We start from the raw sequence: 17,271 nt of genomic DNA on the forward strand, positions 1-17,271 counted from the left end.
GCAATACAAAATGAGATCTCCCCTTTTATATAACATTGTCAAAGAAAGGTGTATTTGTTATTATGATTAATTATTGCATTTAACTCTTCAGTTTAACTTATATAATGATTGTAATATCTTATTTTCTATCTGTTTTATATGGCTTGTTGTGATGAGCACTAGCAAATGGAATACAAAAGAGAGTGTCCATCATTATAAAACAAACTCTAGGGGAGGTGCATTTCCTTTTATGTATAATTATTGGTTTTTAAACATGCTTACCATTACTAACTGTGTGCATTTTAACCTTTTTCAGCCCACTTTTTTTCCTTTCAGAGGAGGAGAGCACATTGTAGGAGAGATGATGTGCAAAGGGGATGTTTGCAATTTTTCCTTTGTTCTTGTTTGCATGTTTTGTTGAGTTTGAGCATGGCCATGCTTTGTGTTGTACTTGTTTTCCTTTGTTTTGTATTTTTTTCTTGTTTTTTTGTAGTTTGGTTTAGGTTTCGTTTTTTTGGGTGTGTTGTACTCGTTTTCCTTTTTTTTCACATTTTTTGTACTTTGGTCTTGGTTTTGTTTGTTGGGTGTGGAAACAGAAATGAAGCAGACAAGGAAAATGGAGATTATTGTTCATAAATGAAGGTGAGTCAACATACCTATATGCAATGCACTTCAGTTAAAAGAATCTTTTGCTAATTTGTGGCTTCATTTGTTTGCTATTCAATTTATTATATGTTTATCTCATAATCAACAATATATATCTTCTTTATAGTCTACAAAAGTGAAGTGGTGAAGATGCAGTGAACATTCTACAAACGTGGCACAAAGGATGGATGAGACGTACTTTCCCCTACAAAATACTTTTGTCCTTTAATATGCTGAAATATTTTGTTGTTTGCACAATGATTTATCATTTTGTCATGGTTTCGAGGTAGTATGATCTTGTTCATGGGTGTGAGATTCAAGACTTTTTCCAGAACTTTGGTCTTGGTTTTGTTTGTTGGGTGTGGAAACGGAAATGAAGCAGACAAGGAAAATGTAGATTATTGTTCATAAATGAAGGTGAGTCAACATACCTATATGCAATGCACTTCAGTTAAAAGAATCTTTTGCTAATTTGTGGCTTCATTTGTTTGCTATTCAATTTATTATATGTTTTACCGATGCTCTCATAATCAACTATATATATCTTCTTTATGTAGTGAAGAACTACAATTGTATAATCTACAAAGGTGAAGTGGTGAAGATGCACTAAACATTCTACGAACGTGGCACAAAGGATGGGTGAGACATACTTTTTTCCTACAAAATACTTTTGTCCTTTAATAGCTGAAATATTTTGTTGTTTGCACAATGATTTATCATTTTGTCATGGTTTCGAGGTAGTATGATCTTGTTCATGGGTGTGAGGTTCAAGACTTTTTCCAGAACTTTGATATGAAACAAATGGAAAAGTTATACTAGGATTTACATGTTCAGGGCTTATTGTTCATGATTGTCACAACTATAATATTAGCCAAGGGAGGGCAGGTATGTGTATGGTTAATTCATCGCTCTATATGTATGCTATTTAAGCTCTTGTGGTTTATTTGTGATATCATATATAATATTACTTTGTGCAGTGTGTGACTACAATTGTACTGTTTGGGAGGGTTGAGTGGAGAAGATTCCCTTGGCATTGTAGATGCAATGCAGAGGATGGGTGAGTCATGTTGTTTTCCAACAAAATAGTGTTATTATTATTCATTTGCTCGACATTTTCTCCTTTTAGCGTGGTTCTCGGGTAGTACCACTCAATTAGTGGTTTGACATATACATCAAATGGTATGTTTAAATTTAGTGGTTTGACATATACATCAAATGGTAATGTTTAAATTTATATGCTTTCTTGCTCCACATCACAAACACAACCCCACACAACATGCCCTAGAGAGGAGGATGGGAAGGTCGAGCAAGCAAGCATACCGACCCTTCATTGTGCTTATAGACAACACTATTGCCTTGTGGCCCCTTGGATTTTGGGTGTTCAATATGTTTAAATATGTTTAGATCCCTCTCACAAAAAGAATCATCTCTTATGATAACATTGATTTCCTTATTCCTAGTAGGATTACATCTTGTTTAGAAGATTTATATATTTTTAGATATAGCATGGAATATAAATGGGCTGGAATTAAGTTGGATGACAAGTTCATGCCTTCAACTCTCCAGGTTAAATTTTATTGTGTATCTATAGCAGATGGTTGATTCTAGTGGGCACAAATACGTGAAATACATAATGGATTATCCCCCTTTATATAACAGAACTTGAAAACAAGAATGTTTCATATTATAAATGATTATTAAATTCAACCCTCCAGTTTAACATGTATAATGATTCTAATATCTTTATTATGTATATATTGTAGATGGCTTGTTCTGTTGAGTACGAGTAGTGGAATATAGAATGGAGTGTCTATCATTATATAACAAACTATAGAGGAGGTATGTTTCCTATTATGAATAACTAATGGTTTTGAAATTTGTTTACCAATTATTGTGTTCATATTTTAACCTTATTCACCCTACTTTTTTTCTCTTTCAGTGTAGGAGAGGAGGAGGGGAGACTGCAATAGAGATAATGTGCAAAGGGGAAGTTCGTGATTTTTTATTTGTTGTTTCCTACATGTTTTGTTATTGCTGAGTTTAAACATGACCATGCTTTGTGTTGTACTCATTTTCCTTTGTTTTGTATTTTTTTCTCATTTCTTGTAGTTTGGTATTTGGTTCTGTTTGTTGGATCTTCAAAAGGAAAGGAAGGGAGCAGGGAGAGAAAATGAAAGTGACGAGATGGAGGTTATCATTCATAAATAAAGGTGAATCACCTTAACCATACACCATGCACTTCACTCACAATTATCTTTTGCGCATTTGTGACACCTTTTAGTTGTTTTTCAATTTATTATATGTTTTATATGTGGTCTCATATATATTGATACGGATTGTGTAGCAAGTGATTACGACTGTATAGTCCATGAAGGTCAAGTGGTGAAGATACCCTAGACATTCTACAGAAGCAGGGTGAGCGATAAGTTTTTCCTACATATTAATATTGTGGTTTAAGACACTGAAATATTTGTTGTTTATGAAACAATTTATCCTTTTGTCATGGCTTCAGGGTAGTATGATTTTGTTAATGGGTGTAAGGCTTGAGATTTTCCGAGAACTTTGATATGAAATGAAGGGAAAAGTTATACTGGGGTTCACATTTTAAGAGCTTATTGTCCATGCTTGTTGCTACTATAACATTAGCCGAGGGTGAGCAAGTATGTGTATGGTTAATTCATTGCTTTGTATAATTGTTATTCAATTTCTCTTATGATTTATTCATAATCTCATATATAATATTTCTTTGTGCCGTGAGTGACTACATATATAGTGTCTATTATTTAATTTCTCTCATGGTTTATTCGTGATCTCATATATAATATTGATTTGTGTATTGAGTGACTACAGTTGTAGTGTAGTGTCTGGGATGGTCAAGTGGAGAAGATACCTTCGGCAATGCAAATGCAACATAGAGGATGAGTGAGTCATGCTTTCATTTTCTTAAAAAGATTACCTCTTATGAAAACATTCTTTGTATTATTCCTAGTGAAGTACATTTAGTTTAGAAAATCTATATTTTCTTGAGGTATAGCATGTAATATAAGTAGACCTGGACTAAGTTGCGTGACAAGTTCATGAATTTAAACTCTCTAGTTTAATATATTTTAGAAATATAATATTGTTTTTGTATCTATTGCAGATGGATTTTTCGAGGGAGCATGAATACGTGTAATACAAAATGGACCCTCCCCTTTTATATAGAAATCTTCTTATTATGATTAATTATTGCATTTAATTCTCCAGTGTAACTTCTACAACGATTGTAATATCTTATTTTCTATCTGTTGTAGATGGCTTATTTTGATGAGTGCGAGCAAGTGGAATACAAAAGATTGTCCGTCGTTATAAAACAAACTCTTGGGAAGGTGTGTTTCTTATTATGAATAATTATTGGTTTTGAAATATGCTTACCATTACTAACTGTGTGCATTTTAACCTTTTTTAGCCCATATTTTTTCCTTTCAGCGGAGGAGAGCACACTGTAGGAGAGATGATGTGCAGAGGGGATGTTTGCAAATTTTTTTTGTTCTTTTTTGCATGTTTTTTTGAGTTTGAGCATGGCCATGCTTTGTGTTGTACTCGTTTTCCTTTGTTTTCCTTTTATTTTTTTTAAATTGTTTTTTGTAGTTTGGTCTTGATTTCGTTTTTTTGGGTGAGTTGTAGTTGTTTTCCTTTGTTTTGCTTTTTTTTGTTCACATTTTTTGTACTTTGGTCTTGGTTTTGTTTGTTGGATGTGGAAACGGAAATGAAGGAAGCAAGCATGGAAATGGAGATTATTGTTCGTAAATGAAGGTGATTCAACGTACCTATATACAATGCACTTCTGTTAAAAGTATCTTTTACTAATTTGTGGCTCCAGTTGTTTGCTATTCAATTTATTATATATTTTATCTCTACTCTCATAATCAACTATATTGATCTTCTTTATCTAGTGAAGAACTACAATTGTACAGTGTAAAAAGGCGAAATGGTGAAGATGCCCTAAACATTCTATAAATGTGGCACAAAGGATGGGTGAGGCATACTTTTCTCCTATAATATATTTTTGTCCTTTAATATATTGAAATATTTGTTGTTTGCACAATGATTTATCATTTTGCCATGGTTTCGAGGTAGTATGATTTTGTTCATGGGTGTGAGATTCAAGATTTTTTCTAGAAATTTGATATGAAATAAATGGAAAAGTTATATTGGGGTTTACATGTTCATTGCTTGTTGGTCATGATTGTTGTTGCTATAATATTAGCCAAGGGAGGACATGTATGTGTATGGTTAATTCATCGCTTTGTATGTACGTTATTTAAGCTTTTGTGGTTTATTTGTGATATCATATATAATATTACTTTGTGTAGTGAGTGACTACAATTGTATTGTTTGGGAGGGTTGAGTGGAGAAGGTACCCTAGGATTTGTAGATGAAGCGTAGAGAGGAGGATGGTTACGTTGAGTAAGCACCACCTTTTCCATCCGACCTGACACCAAACTACCAACAATGCCATGCATTAAATGCCAATCCTGCAGGCTCACTCTGCATTTTTAATCGAGCGTCATGTCCTCTTCGTGTTTGAACAAGCACTCTCCTTCCCCTCTCTCCTGCATTGCATGTTCCCTGAGTGCCCATGTTGGTGAGGTAATTGTAGATGGCTTCGAATGAGTCCATCTAGTGTAGTGGGCAATGAAAAAAGCATCGCGTATAAACAATGATGAACTCTGGTTGTGGAGGGAATGGGTATTTGGAATATTCAAAGGACATGGTAGCGCAGAGGAGGTAAGCATTAATATTCTTCATGTCTGTTTTTCTCTCATTTTCTATTGTACTTCATATCAACTTGTTGTATTCCTCTGTTTCAGTCTACACCACAACAACTAGTATGCCTCTCTCCTCTAGTCAGTCTACTGAACCTGTTGAGAAATCGGGAGGCTTGCAATTTGGATTAGATCTCTTTCTTTGATAATTGCTTTTTGAAGTTTGGTGGCATTTTATTAATTTTTATTATGTTCATTCATTAAACAATTTCCAAAAAAGTAAACATGAAGATCACAAGAAAATAATGAACACAAGATATAGGCTCCAAGTTAGGGAAAAACCCCTCCAAGGGGAAGTCCCAGAATAATTCTCCTTGTACAATTACATCAAAATGATATATCCAAGACCGATGACCAAGTCAAACCCTCTAGATGCCAAGTCAAACCCTCCTTCTGCACAACAAATCCATGAGCAACAAGAGACCAACAACAAATCCTCAAAAGGAGTTATGATAAAGGTAGAACTTCCACAAACCCTTCTTTAATTTCAGACTTCGACCCTCCTTGTGCTATGAAATTTCAGAACCAATCAAGCGAACTGTGTGTATCCAAATGATCTCATCTTTCCCTTTATTTATATTGTCTAGAGGGGTTCGAATAGACATGTCCTTTAGGACAAAGCTGACTTGACATCTAGAGGCATTTTTGACCCAAAATTACATCTAAAATTTTCTTTTCTATTTTTTCTTTACAAGAAGTCCAAATAGGACTTTGACTCAACAAATCCTAGAAGCATGAAGAACATGCTTAACTAATAAAAATAATAATAATAAAAATTCTTTTTCTTCTTTTAGATAAAATATATAATGAAATAAGTACAAAGAGCATTATAAAAACTGAACCCAGTTACAATTTCCAACACTCCTCCTTCACTAGGGAGGTATTCATAATTATAGAACCGATACGAGGATACACTCAAATTGAATATTCTCATAAAAAGAGTCAGATTGATAAGTCATCTTCAAGTATCAACATCAGCTCCCTCTCAAAATGCTGCCTCATGCTGCCCATGGCACTGCCACTGCTGCATTGCAACTCAGTTACCGAAACACTAACACTAACATCCTGGTCAGTCTGGAAGCCTCGTGATGCTGGAGCTACCTCTGTTGTTATCCTGTGCTCCCTCCGCTGCCATTTCGCTGCTGCAACTTGTTATATGCCTCTCGCACTGCTTCAACCTCCACTGCGCTGCTACAGACTTCTGCACTCTAGCACTGCCTTGCCGCTCCATCACACCTTGCTCCACCCGACACCTGTCATCATGCTACTGTCTTTAAGGGCTTCCGTAGCCTGATGTGATCCAAGAGTTTGGGCACCTCAAGGATCTTGCCCCCTCATGTAATCCTCTCGACTACAACTCCATGTCTCCCCACCTCTTCTCTAGAGGCGCATGAGCACTCATGGCACAATTGTCATCAGTCTCGACATCCTTCTCCGCCTTTGCTTGAGCTTCCTTTGAGTCAAAAGCTTCTCCCTTGCCTTTCTTCCTGGGGCACAAAGAGGCATAATGTCCCAGCTCCCCACAGTTGAAGCACTTGACCTTGGATATGTCTTTCTTCTTCCTCTTCTGTAGCCCTTGTTGTCCCGCTAATGCAAGAGCTGCATCCTCCTTGTCCTCCTTCTTGCTTCGAACTCCGTTACCGCTACTCCCCGCCTTGGTCAGTCTCCTGAGCTCTTCCTATCGAAGAGCTGCTCACATCTCCTCTCAACTAGGGAGAGTTTCTCTGCCCAAAATACTTTGGACAAACGTCTCCCACTCCTCGGATACTGCATTCATGGCAGTCCTGACTAAGAACTCTCGCTCTGGAGTAGACCCCATGGAAGTAAGCTGGTCGCGAATCCCCTACAACCTGAGAAGGAAGGGATGTATCTCCTCTCCTTTTTGCATCTGATATGACCTTAACTGATTCTCCAATAACATCTTTTGCTGCACAGAAGAGCCCTAGTATAAGGTGGTCATGGTGTCCCAGATCTCCTTTGCTGTTGTCTTCTCAACAATATGTGGTATGACATGATCCTTGACCTCATCTAGGATCATGCATTTCGCCTTCACCTGAGCCTTCACATACTTCTCAACTGCATTAGCGTCAACTGGGACAACTACTACTTTCAAGGCATAGTCCTTGATGCAATGTTTCTCCATGATTGCCAAGATCTTGGCCTTCCAGATGACAAAATTGGAGGCCTCGTCCAATCTGTCTAGATCCCTCAATTCGTTCACTGTCATCTCTTCTCCTCTTCTCTAGACTACCTTTGAATCTTGATTTCCCTCTCGGAAATCGTCCAACCAATCGTCGAATCACTCCTCTCCAATCCTCCTTTGCCGATGCAACCTAGATCTAGATTTCTTGGCTAGAAATCTGTTGAGGTAGTGCTTCCCTCTACCTTGGTTCAATCTCCTTAGACACTCTTCTACACCGACAGAAACATCGTCCCACCAGCTCCACAAATTAAAATCTGCACAGCTCCCTTAGCCCCGACAACTTGAAGAATCTGAGCCGTTCAGGCTCTACGCAATCTCTACGTGGGCTGAATCTGCTCCTCCCGGCCAACTGTGTCAATCCTTCTTGGCTCAGAAAGATGACGTGGCTCTCTGTGAGCTTGATCTTCCCTCCTCTGCCTCTGCGCTGGCCCTGATGGCTGATGCAACTACTGCATGGGCTCCTCCCAACTGCTGCATCTTCCTCTCCCGGTTCAGAATACTGACGTATGCAATGCACGAGCCTCTGTGTCACCTCTTATGCACGACATCACTCCTTCTGCCTCTTCGGCTCTGGAACAACGCTACCTCTTGGGACAGCTGCTTCTCTGCTACAAATTCTCAGATTTCTCGGCTGGTGTCTTCAGTCCTCTATGATCTGCAATCGCTCTGATACCATGTGAAAATTCATGAATCTAATACATCAGAAACCACCACTGCAATCACTGGTTTACATTAACAAGTTATTTAATTACATAAACATCGAAGTAAACACTATTGCAGCTTTCACAAATATAGAGATCATGCACTGAAATAAACTGAGACAATAACACAATTCTCTGGGGAGGTTGGTTGTCTGGGAGAATTCTCCCAGATCTTAGGTTGATCTCCTGGATTTCTACAGCATAAGTTGGGTATGATGTCACTCCACTGCATGCTTGTTGAGCCTACCTATTGTTTGGGTTCAGATTTGGCTGGGCAGGCATCTAGGGTTGCCTAGGTGGAGCAGAGTGCAGGAGTTGTGGTTGGGTAGGTGGTGGAGGCAATAGGGCTGGAACATTGTTGAGTTGGGGCCTCCACCCCTGGGGTGGGGTATTCCACTAATGTTGTGGCTGAACATAAGGTTGAAATGACTCGCTGGCTGGCTGGGATTGATACTGAGATGCATAGGATCAAGGAGGGGGTGTAGGCTAGGAAGGATGAGCAGGGGGTCCCCAAGAAGGTATAGCTGTGATTTGGTTGGGGTTGTAATATGCATGGGATGGCTCTTGCATACCATACCCTGTTGGTATGGTCTAGGCCTAGGAGGTTTCCTTTGGTTGATGTAGCAACGCTGCTTAGTGACCCCTTCAGCTCTTTGATATATAGCTTTGAGTCCAGGTAAAGAAGGGCACTTTCCTGTGGAGTGGCTTTCTTCACAGTTTGAGCAAATCTTAATACAGTTTAATGGACATTCGTTCCTAGGATGTCTGCTGGTGCATCTAGGACAAAAGATGGCCAAGGCTCTCTCTGCTTCCTCTTGCTTCCTTTTGATGTTCATAGTGTCCAATTGCAAGGCAAGGGTTTGTAGCATATCACTTTTGAAATCTTCCAACATATTTCCAATTTCACCCTTGATGGATAAGTTGGAGGATGATGTATTGGCCATAGGTTGACTACCCCTACCCTTTTGCTATCATATGTAAGGTATCAAGGAGATCCTCCCTTACTCCTCTAAACAAGACCAACTTTAGTGACTCAGGGTCAAGTGTGCACCTGGCCCTTTTGTAACTGAGTTGGAATCTTTCTTCATAGTCTTCTAAGGATTCATCCTGGCCTATGGTCATCCTGAAAATCTCTTCTTTAGTGTCCTTTGACCTAAGGTAGTCCCTATATTTGTTGTTAAAAGTCTGCTGCATCTAAGCCCAAGTTGTGATGCTATCTCTAGGTAAACCCATGAACTAGCACAATGCTGGATCCTTGAGGGTAGATGGAAATAGTTTTAACTTTTTCTCATCATTTGTATAGTCATAGCCTATAGGTTCGACATATAACAACAAACTCAAATAGGAAAGTGTCGGGGTCCTCTATGGTCAGGCCATGGAAATGAAGTAGAGCAGAGGGGCTTATATTCTTCATCTTAATGTCCCCATTGGTCTCCCTGATGGGGAAGGCACCCTCAATTCTCTCTATTTCCTCTGTCATTTCTGTTTTCAGCCATTGGTTCAGTAGGAATGGGTTCTTCCTCTTCTTATTCCCCTGTAGGTTCTTCAAATATGTAAGGTTGCTCATCTAAAGGTTCTTCCACTTCACAGTCACCGAAGAAGAGAGAAGGTTGACTGTTGGATGCAGTGGGGGTATTTGGCAAGAATTTACTTGAATTGTCCTTATTCCTATGAGGCATGAAAGGAAATGTTTTTGGGTTGGTTTTTTAAGATTTTGTTAAAGCTAGAAAGTACTTGCAGAATAGAAAGGAAAGCAGATAATGACAACTAAAAGAAAGAAAGAAACTAGATGGCTTTTGTAAATATAAACTAATGGAAGAAAGTTGAAGACTAGAAGTAGAAGAAAAGATAGTTGGAGACTAGAAATAGAAGAAAGCAGTGATTACTTCTACTTAGACACCTCCTCGGCAACGACGCCAAAAAGTGATGAGCCTAGGTATTGCAACTGTAATGCTGCAACTCCCATGGCTATCAACTTTACTTATCAACCCGGGGTTCGTACAAACTTGGAGGTGACAGTGCTATATGCACAAGTAAAAGTGAAGACACTGATTGTTGTCACTGCTCATCTGGCAAGAGACCCCAGGGGTTCCAAGCCAAACTTCTATAGGGCCAGAAGAAGCTAAATTCTTTGATGGAAGGAGAGAAAACCTATTCTAAGAGAGAGCTACTCTACTACAGTAATGAAGAAAACAACATGAAACGCTTAAACCATACCATAACCTAACTAACCAATCAAACAGCTATGCTAAACTAACTCGGCTTTCAAGCGGAGAAGCAGTCGGAGGACGAAATTAGTGAAAGGAGGACGTGAGGGAGCAACAATGCATAAGAACCGTTGGATAAGTCGGGTGAAAGGCAAATGAACGACGAAGATTGGATCGCAGGAGGTTACATAGATAGATGGGTGAATAGGGTTAACTATCAGGATGAATGGTGGAGATCTTATCACGAAGGCTTAAGTGAATGGATGGACGAACAAGGGAACAAAGCAGATGGATGACGAAGATTGTGTCGCGAGGGATTAGGTGAGTGGATGGACGAAGGAGGTTAACAGGAGATGAATGGCCGAGATTTAATAACGCGGGTGAAGTCAAGAGATGGATGGCGGAGATCATATTGCGAGGAAAAGAAACGTGTGGAAATGAGGGAGCAGGTTTCTAAGGAGGTAAGTAGTTTCTCTCGCCCTTCAGGCTATGAGCAGTATTTCGAAATTTCACGCGATTAGCCTTACTGTGTGACACATAGCACGAGAAAACCACTTTCCTCGCATGCTCTCTGGCGGATAACGTTCGTGCACTAATCCGCGCGAGATTGCGCGATGGCCGTTAGATCAGGCGGCGCTGATCAACGGTGGAGATTGGCCATGCTAGTTGGCAATCGGGTGAAGCGACAGCCGTCGGATCAGGCAAGGCAGATCGACGGTGGGGACTTAAAGTGCATAAAGTGATCAGGTGACGCGATAGTTGTCAAATCAAGGGACAGATTAATGGTGGAGATTAAAGCTCATAAAGTGAGTGGAAGACTCCACGCGAGGCAGCAGTAGGAGAAAATAGTGAATCGGATGGTGATTGTGAAGGTTTATTGGTGATCGGACGGCGAGGAAGCGATGCATGAGGAAAGTGCTGGAGGCGTTTCAAATGAAAATGACAGAGAAAACCAGTGCAGGTGAACAAATAACTGCATTAAACAACGAACTCCATAGCCCATGCGAGAACCAGAGACCTGTGTTTTTGGGGCTGCTGAAGGGTCCCTTCCTCAAGTCATGGTCCTAGAGGGAGGAGATGAGGCCGAGACACCTACGCACAACTTGATAGTGATCTTTTTCCTCTAACTAACCTGTGAACTGAAAGAAGGCATAAATGAAAGTAAACTACAACAAATGCAGCTACTGAAGCAGATGAACAGGAAAACCATGCATGATCTACGCTATATTGCTGTAATGAAAGTGCAACTACTTAAGCAAATAAACAGTGAAAACCATAAGGCTACTTAAGCAAATGAACAGAAAACCATGAAACTACTTAAGCAAATAAACAGAACAGAACTCTATGCTAGCATACATGTACAGTAAGGAGGAGCTGTGGCTGCTTGGGTTGGGCCCTAACCTAAGAGCTTTAGCCCTCAGAGTTAATTCAGAGCTGGCTTAAACATAACTCATTCTTATTATAAAAACCATGGATTACAGAGCAAACAGTCACATGTCTTTGAAGCTCAGAAATAAAATAGAGTTTTACAAATGAAGTTCGAATCCTACTGAGGTCCCAAGCCTCTCTATTTATACATCTGAAGTCTCTAACGACTTCCTTCCCACTAAGGAGGCTTGGCCTCCAACTCAAGAAAAACTGGTTTTCTGTCCTTTTCCTTTGCTTGGTTGTCTTCTAGTCCTCAAAGTGATGGCTGCTTGCACTTCGAACTGATGGAGGAATATTCAAATGGAGGGGTAGTAAATGAGAAGGATTGACCTCCTATAATTACTCTCCCTCTTCCCATTCGAATTTTTTTACCAAGGTCTTTGCCATATTTCTTTGCTTTTATCCTTTATACCTGCATTTTTCCTTGCTTTTATCCTTTATTCCTGTATTACATGCACATTAGACCACAAAGCCAAATATCCAACTCTAATTCATTTCATAAACAAAATATAATCAAAAGTATGCAATAATTTGTTAGAGTAGTTGGTTTGACTAAGCTAGGCGGTGAATTAAGGCCAATTAAGACCCATATAATTACTTAATGATGAGGCTCATCACCTTCCAACTGTTAAGTTCTGAAGCAAAGACACTCCAAGATTTTGGTAGTCCTAGAAGAACAGTAATTACAAGCTCCTATTTTGGGACAACTTCATTTATTGCTTGGAGTTCATCTCTGATTTTAGATATGCTTATAAAATAGGATGCCATTATATCATCTTTCGTCATCTTGATAGTTCTTAATTCATTCTTGAGACTTGCTATTTGACCAATATTCTTGATGGTGAATAATTTAGATAGAGCCTCATACATTTCTTGAGCGGAATCTTTGTTGGATTATGTATGGAGTTAGGTTATCCTTAACTCCATCCACTATGAGGTTCATAGCCAAGATTTCAATTTCTCTAAACTTTGCTTTTTCCTCTTCACTTGATTCATCTGTAGGCTTCTTGATTTTTCCTTGAACGAGATCCAAGCTTTGTTCTTTTCGAGAATGACGTCTATCCTCTTTTTCCAGGCCCTGTAGTTGTAGGCTCCTTCTATTTTGTTTTCTCCCTTCATTGAGTTTGACATAGTTTCTATAGATGATAGACTTATCTCCTTGTATGATCCTCTTTAATGACCTTTCCTTTATCCTTTTCCCTCTTTGTATAACAAAACTCGAAGGCAAGAATGTTTCATGTTATGATTGATTATTGCATTCAATCCTCCAGTTTAACTTGTATAATGATTATGATATCTTTATTATGTATCTATTGTAGATGGCTTGTTTTAGTGAGCACAAGTAAGTGGAATATAAAATGAAGTGTCTATCACTATATAACAAACTCTATAGGAGGTATGTTTCTTATTATGAATAACTATTGGTTTTGGAGTTTGCTTACCATTACTATTTGTGACTATATTTTAACCTTATTCACCCCACTTTTTTGACCTTTCAGCGGAGGAGAGGACATTGCAGTAGAGATAATGTGCAAAGGGAAGTTTGTAATTTTTTATTTGTTGTTGCCTACATATTTTGATTTTGTTGAGTTTGAACATGGTCGTGCTTTGTGTTGTACTCTTTAACCTTTGTTTTGTATTGTTTTCCCATTTCTTGTAGTTTGGTATTTGATTTTATTTGTTGGTTGCACGAAAAGAAAGAAATGGAGCAGGGAGAGAAAATGAAAGTGACGAGATGGAGGTTATCATTCGTAAATGAAGGTGAATTACCTTAACTATACGCAATGCACTTCACTCAGTATTATCTTTCACTCATTTGTGACACCATTTACTTGTTTTACAATTTATCCTATGTTTTATATGTGGTCTCATACTCAACTATGGTGATCTGCTATTTGTAGCAAGTGACTACAACTGTATAGTCCATGAAGGTCAAGTGGTGAAGATACCCTAGACATTCTACAAAAGCAGCGCGAACAACCGGTGAGCCATAATTTTTTCTTTTATGATAATATTGTGCTTTAAGCCACTGAAATATTTGTTGTTTATGCAACAATTTATCCTTTTGTCATGGCTTCAGGGTAGTATGATCTTATTAATGGGTGTGAGGTTTGAGATTTTCCGAGAACTTTGATACGGAATAAAGGGAAAAGTCACATTTGGCTTGACATTTTTAGAGCTTAATGTTCATGCTTGTTGGTGCTATAATGTTAGCCATGGGCAAGTAAGTATGTGTATGGTTAATTCATTGCTCTGTATAATTACTATTTAGTTTCTCTCGTGGTTTATCTATGATCTCATATATAATATTACTTTGTGCTGTGAGTGACGACATATATCGTGCTTAATATTTAATTTCTCTCATGGTTTATTCATGATCTCGTATAAGATTGATTTGTGTAGTGAGTGACTATAGTTGTAGTGTTTGTGATGGTTTAGTGGAGAATATACCTTAGGCAATGCACATGCAAAATAGGGGATGAGTGAATCATGTTGTTTTCATTTTCTCAAAAACATTACCTCTTATGAAAACATTGTATTATTCCTAGTAGAAGTACATCTAGTTTAGAAAATCTATATTTTCTTGAGGTATAGCATCGAAGATAACTAGACTCAGACTAAGTTGCATGACAAGTTCATGAATTCAAACTCTCTCTAGTGTAACATATTTTAGAAATCTAATATTTTTTTTGTGTATCTATTGCAGATGGCTTATTCCAGCGGGCATGAATTCGTGCAATACAAAATGAGATCTCCCCTTTTATATAACATTGTCAAAGAAAGGTGTATTTGTTATTATGATTAATTATTGCATTTAACTCTTCAGTTTAACTTATATAATGATTGTAATATCTTATTTTCTATCTGTTTTAGATGGCTTGTGATGAGCACTAGCAAATGGAATACAAAAGAGAGTGTCCATCATTATAAAACAAACTCTAGGGGAGGTGCATTTCCTATTATGTATAATTATTGTTTTTTAAACATGCTTACCATTACTAACTGTGTACATTTTAACCTTTTTTCAGCCCACTTTTTTTCCTTTCAGCGGAGGAGAGCACATTGTAGGAGAGATGATGTGCAAAGGGGATGTTTGCAATTTTTCTTTTGTTCTTGTTTGGATGTTTTGTTGAGTTTGAGCATGGCCATGCTATATGTTGTACTTGTTTTCCTTTGTTTTGGATTTTTTTCTTGTTTTTTTGTTGGTTGGTTTAGGTTTCGCTTTTTTGGGTGTATTGTAATTGTTTTCCTTTTTTTTCACATATTTTTGTACTTTGGTCTTGGTTTTGTTAGTTGGGTGTGGAAACAGAGATGAAGCAGACAAGGAAAATCGAGATTATTGTTCATAAATGAAGGTGAGTCAACATACCTATATGCAATGCACTTCAGTTAAAAGAATCTTTTGCTAATTTGTGGCTTCATTTGTTTGCTATTCAATTTATTATATGTTTATCTCATAATCAACAATATATATCTTCTTTATAGTCTACAAAAGTGAAGTGGTGAAGATGCAGTGAACATTCTACAAACGTGGCACAAAGGATGGATGAGACGTACTTTCCCCTACAAAATACTTTTGTCCTTTAATATGCTGAAATATTTTGTTGTTTGCACAATGATTTATCATTTTGTCATGGTTTCGAGGTAATATGATCTTGTTCATGGGTGTGAGATTCAAGACTTTTTCCAGAACTTTGGTCTTGGTTTTGTTTGTTGGGTGTGGAAACGGAAATGAAGCAGAGAAGGAAAATGTAGGTTATTGTTCATAAATTAAGGTGAGTCAACATACGTATATGCAATGCACTTCAGTTAAAAGAATCTTTTGCTAATTTGTGGCTTCATTTGTTTGCTACTAAATTTATTATATGTTTTACCGATGCTCATAATCAACTATATATATCTTCTTTATGTAGTGAAGAACTACAATTGTATAATCTACAAAGGTGACGTGGTGAAGATGCACTAAACATTGTACGAACGTGGCACAAAGGATGGGTGAGACATACCTTTTTACTACAAAATACTTTTGTCCTTTAATAGCTGAAATATTTATTTGTTTGCACAATGATTTATCATTTTGTAATGGTTTCGAGGTAGTATGATCTTGTTCTTGGGTGTGATGTTCAAGACTTTTTCTAGAACTTTGATATGAAACAAATGGAAAAGTTGTACTAGGATTTACATGTTCAAGGCTTATTGTTCGTGATTGTCACAACTATAATTTTAGCCAAGGGAGGGCAGGTATGTGTATGGTTAATTCATCGCTTTATATGTATGCTATAAGCTCTTGTGGTTTATTTTTGATATCATATATAATATTACTTTGTGCAGTGTGTGACTACAATTGTACTATTTGGGAGGGTTGAGTGGAGAAGATTTCCTTGGCATTGTAGATGCAATGCAGAGGATGGGTGAGTCATGTTGCTTTCCAACAAAATAGTGTTATTATTATTCATTTGCTCGACATTTTCTCTTTTTAGCGTGGTTCTCTGGTAGTACCACTCAATTAGTGGTTTGACATATATGTCAAATGGTATGTTTAAATTTAGTGGTTTGACATATACATCAAATGGTAATGTTTAAATTTATATGCTTTCTTGCTCCACATCACATTCACAAACCCACACAACATGTCCTAGAGAGGAGGATGGGAAGATTGAACAAGCAAGCATACCGACCCTTCAACCAATCAATCATTTTTTTAATAAACAACACTATTGCCTTGTGCCTCCTTGGATTTTGGGTGTTCAATATGCTTAAATATGTTTAGATCCCTCACAAAAGGAATCATCTTTTATGATAACATCGATTTCCTTATTCTTAGTAGGATTACATCTTGTTTAGAGATTTATATATTTCTAGATATAGCATGGAATATAAATGGACTGGAATTAAGTTGGATGACAAGTTCATGCATTCAACTCTCCAGGTTAAATTTTATTGTGTATCTATAGCAGATGGTTGATTCTAGTGGGCACAAATACGTTAAATACATAATGGTTTATCCCCCTTTATATAACAGAACTTGAAAACAAGAATGTTTCATATTATAAATGATTATTAAATTCAACCCTCCAGTTTAACATGTATAATGATTCTAATATCTTTATTATGTATATATTGTAGATGGCGTGTTCTCTTGAGTACGAGTAGTGGAATATGGAATGGAGTGTCTATCATTATATAACAAACTATAGAGGAGGTATGTTTCCTATTATGAATAACTATTGGTTTTGAAATTTGTTTACCAATTATTGTGTTCATATTTTATCCTTATTCACCCTACTTTTTTTCTCTTT

The 17,271-nt window shown here is 37.6% G+C and overlaps 1 long non-coding RNA gene across 1 annotated transcript in view; it reads left to right on the plus strand.

Annotated features, from left to right (window-relative positions):
• The first annotated feature begins 13,284 nt into the window (after positions 1 to 13,284).
• LOC149255456 (uncharacterized) overlaps positions 13,285 to 17,271 on the plus strand; it is a 51,428-nt gene continuing 47,441 nt past the window's right edge. The window contains exons 1-8 of the long non-coding RNA XR_016267245.1: positions 13,285 to 13,367; positions 13,471 to 13,732; positions 13,873 to 13,954; positions 14,679 to 15,327; positions 15,458 to 15,747; positions 15,886 to 15,967; positions 16,304 to 16,383; positions 17,099 to 17,174. This is a non-coding gene — a long non-coding RNA (uncharacterized LOC149255456). The remainder of the gene's footprint in view (positions 13,368 to 13,470; positions 13,733 to 13,872; positions 13,955 to 14,678; positions 15,328 to 15,457; positions 15,748 to 15,885; positions 15,968 to 16,303; positions 16,384 to 17,098; positions 17,175 to 17,271) is intronic.

This window comes from Pinus tabuliformis, chromosome 7 (assembly GCF_031772625.1).
Source record: "Pinus tabuliformis cultivar Carrire ecotype Pingquan chromosome 7, CPIR1, whole genome shotgun sequence".
Taxonomy (NCBI): Eukaryota; Viridiplantae; Streptophyta; class Pinopsida; order Pinales; family Pinaceae; genus Pinus; species Pinus tabuliformis.